A 4,422-nucleotide genomic window follows, 5' to 3' on the forward strand; every position below is an offset into this window, starting at 1 on the left:
GGGCTACCATACGTCAAACCCTTGACTTGGATCGGCAGCACTGGTCTTCTGTGACTTTGAAAGTGAAAGCGGGGAAATCCGCCACAGCTCGAGAGCTTATTTCCAGTGGGGTCCCTTACAGGCATGTATAAAATTAATAAGTTAAAATAGTAATATTTACAGACAGATAAGAAAATTAAAAGAACTCCTTATAATAATAATAACAACATTAAACTGATGATAGAAATGATATTAAGTACAAGAAGAAAAAGAAGAAGGAGAAGAAGAAAAAGAGGAGAAGGAAGAAGAGGAAAATAATGATGAATTTGTAGAATTTCTATAACGTACGAAAAAAATTCAATCATATAACATGTCATTCACTTCTCTTCTCTGACTGTCAAGTATTAGATATTCCTTTAATTTCCTCTTGAAATTATCATAGTTTCCTATTTCTTTTACACCATTGGGAAGGGAATTCCAATGTTTTATGGCATTGTAATAAAACGAATTTCCAATACTACCTACTCTTTCTGGTAAGTTAAAGTTGAATCGGCTATTTCTTGTATTATAATCATGTACGTCAGTAACAAGATCGAAGTTGGATCGAATATAATGATTCGACCTAGTATGATATATTTTATGCACGTGATGCAATACGAGTTGTTTTGATCTTTGGTCGACTTCAAGAAAACCAGCTTTAGAAAGTTCGCTGTAGCCAACATGAGTTCTTGGACCTGAACAGTTGATAAATCTCACCATTTTGTTCTGTATAATCTTCAACTTCTTTTGATCTGACTTGTTTATGTACTATACCATGCAGGGTTAGCATAGTCAATAAGCATTGAATAAGAGCAAAACAGAGTGTACGCCTTGCTTTTTAAACCATACAACTTTGATATCTGTACAAAAATTTCAGACGAGAATTTGCTTTTTTTACAACTGATTCTGCATGCTAAAGATGAAAATGAAATTGCGCTAGCCAACTCAATGCCTAAATACTTCACAGACTCTTTTCTCTTGATTGCTTGATTATTGTGTGTCACTTTGAATTCAAATGACTTTTTAGAACTACTTTTAGGACAAAATAAAATGCTTTCTGTTTTTCCCAATTAAATGTAAAGAAAGCTTATTATCAGTCATCCAATCGACACACGAAGACAGCTGTTCACTGAGCTTTTCCTCAATATATTTAGGATCACGCTGTCATCTGCGTACAATAATAGTTTGAAGTCTATTATACAAATACACATATCATTTATATAACTTGAAAATAGAATTGGGCCTAAAATGCTTCCCTGAGGAACACCGCATGTTATAGGCATTAGTTTGGAACGAATATCATGAATGGCCACTACTTGGTGTCGATTAGTAAGTAGGATCTGAACCAATCTAAACTTGCCCTATCAAAACCCATTAGTTGTAACCGTTCTTCAATAAGACGCAATGATTAACTGTATTAACAGCTGTTTGAAATATATCTGACCAATAATAGGATAACACTAAATCTGAGAATCTTAAATATGCAATTATGTCGATAGGTATGTTTGTCATCTACAAAAATATCATTAATTTAGCTTTTCCCCCTTCTAATACTTTCTTGGGGCACTACTCAAAATATGCATTATGGATAGCATTTTATTATAAGTTCTCTAAAATTCATTAATAACTCAATATACGTTTTGGGAAGGAAAATGATATTTCATCATTATTTTTAGTGTACTATAATATTGAAACAAAATGGGAGAGCCGGCCGGCACTATTATGTCACATGATGGGTCCAAAATTAATTGTATACCTTTACGAATAGGGAACAAAAATTAACAACTTTTATATTTTTGCAAGACTTTAATCATTCTCCTTCTCTGGCTTTCCTGGTCTACTGCTTTCCTTATAGAGTAGTTAAAAGTTGCAGTTCATGTTGGGAGAGAGCGGCTGATATACGTCTTTGAATTCTACTTTTTTGGGGAAATGCACCTTTTCACAGTTGATAAATACCCCCTATCCTTCGAGAAGTGCCCCCTTTCATTTGCAATAAGTGTCACTTTTCCATTCTTATAAGTGCCTAGCTTTTCATCTCTGGTAACTGATAAGTGCCCTTTTCAGGTACAAGAAGTGCCCCACTTTCATTCTTGTTAAGTGCCCACCTTATAGGCCTACCTCTGATAATTGCCCCTATTCAAATCTGAGAGGTGCCCGTTTTACTTTGATAAGTGCCCCCTTTTGTAATAATGTCCTCTTCCTCTACTGATAAGTGCTCCTTTTCATCATTGATGAGTGTCCTTTTTTTTGTTGTTATAGTTCCTCCATTTATTTTCATAATAATAGTGGGTTCTTGTATAGCGCTCATAATAGTCATACTTGACACTCCTGGCGCTCCGCAATATTACCCCGGCTAATAAGCATGGGTGCCATTACGGCGCTCTAGCATTTCAAGGAATTAATTCCTGCTATAGGTACCCATTTGCATCACCTGGGTCGGGTGTGGCAAATGTAGATTGATGTCTTGCCAGAGGACATTAGTGCCGTGGCCCCTTACCTTTAATATTTGCCCTGTTCAAATAAGATAAGTGCCCATTTTTCATCGAAAATTTCCCCTTTAGAAGTGCCCCTTTCCCATTCTCATAAATGCCCCTTTTCATTTCTGGTGGGTGCCTATTTTAACCTCTGATAATTACTCCTTTTACTTTGACAAGTGCCATTTTTCCTTTCTAATAATTTTCCTACTCCTACTGATAAGTGCCCACTTTCCATTATATGAGCTCGTTCCCTTATTCATAAATGCTCATGTTCACCTCTGATAAATGCATCTATTAAAATCTGACAGGTTTAACTTTTCCTTCGACAGATGTCCCTTTTCCATTCTCTTATGCTTTTTACCATCTAGTAACTGCCCTACTTTGACAAGCGCTCCTTTTCCCCTTCTAATAAGTATCATTTCCCCTTCAGATAAGTGCCCCCTTTCCTCACTCCATCACATGCGCCTCTAAACCAACTCAGTGCAACCTAATTCCCTAAATGCATTCATGAATTGGCACCAATTTATCTACAAGAATTAATCGAGTAATATAAACCCTCACGTAGTTTACGTTCATCTTCACAATTAAACCTCGTATCTACTTCTGTGTCAACTCTTTCTCATAGAAATCGCTCCTTTCGCAAAGCTTCTGCCGAACTTTGGAACAGATTACCTTTAAATGTAAAAAAAACTGTTAAACCGTTAACCTATTCAACTAGTCTCACGACACATTTATTCAAAATTGCGTTCGATGATTAATTAACTCTGTTCACTTTGATGTGTATTCCATTATGTATTGTAATTTGTATGTTTATTTGCATTTTAGTTTTGTATATCAGTCTATTTTGTGTGTATAGCGCTTAGAGACTTCGGTGGTAAGCGCTTTATAAGTAACGTTTTTATTATTATTATTATTATTATAAAGCTCTCTTGCTACCCTCGCTCGCATTTATAGTTTGATTATGTTAGTTATAAAAGGTCTTTTCAGTATTTTCAGTCTTTCATGATTAGATTGTGCATCTGAAAGTATCCAATCGGGATCCCCCCTCTTTTAAGATTTTTTTTTTTTTCGCACTGCGACCTCACAATTTACTATAATTTTTGCTTGCTCGTAATCGAAATCCCCGGATTCTGAAAATTCTAGATCCGTCCAAGGGGGTTCTAGGACAATCCAATCACCCCCGGAAAACTTCCCTCGTCGAAATCGAACTGCATATTTTTGTGCGTATTAAAGGGCAAGTCCATTCCAATTATTATTTACTTTCAATAGAAGCAGAAAAATTAGTGAGCACTAATCATTATTATTATTATTTTTTTTTTTGTTGGGGGGGGGGGGGGGGCACGTGCTCCCTGTGCCCCTAGATCCGCCCTGCCTCTATAGGCTTCAAAGTTCATAAACGATTTTGTGAAATGTCATGCATGCAACATAACATTGTCAAAGGCATGGGAAAATCAAGTTTTGGGGGATAAAAAGGGAAAAATTAATGCTGTGGGATAACAAAATATATAAATTATTTTGATGAATAGTGAGGCAATGACGTCACAGACTGATAACCAACTTGGCATTTTGTGGTGTAGTGATCTCCATTGTCCATAGTTTTTCATATTTTTTTCAAAATTCATAACTTCCTTGTTATCCGATTTTAGTGTAGACAAAGATGTGCACTGTACCGCAATGCAATCGGTCGGGTGATTTTAATGTGACAAGTAACAATACTTCAAAACGGATGGCTGTCTGATCTTGACGTTGCCAATCTAGCATTTCTCTTATATTGTGTAGAAGTTAAATTCACAACAATATAATATACCTATAAGCATCTAAATATAATATTTTATTTTAATTTGAAATATACAGGCTTGATAATCATTTTCAAGTTGATTGATAATTGTTTTAAATTATATCAATTTTTATTAATTATAGTAAAAGT

Source organism: Strongylocentrotus purpuratus, unplaced genomic scaffold (genome assembly GCF_000002235.5).
Source record: "Strongylocentrotus purpuratus isolate Spur 01 unplaced genomic scaffold, Spur_5.0 spur5_scaffold_13, whole genome shotgun sequence".
Lineage (NCBI taxonomy): Eukaryota > Metazoa > Echinodermata > Echinoidea > Camarodonta > Strongylocentrotidae > Strongylocentrotus > Strongylocentrotus purpuratus.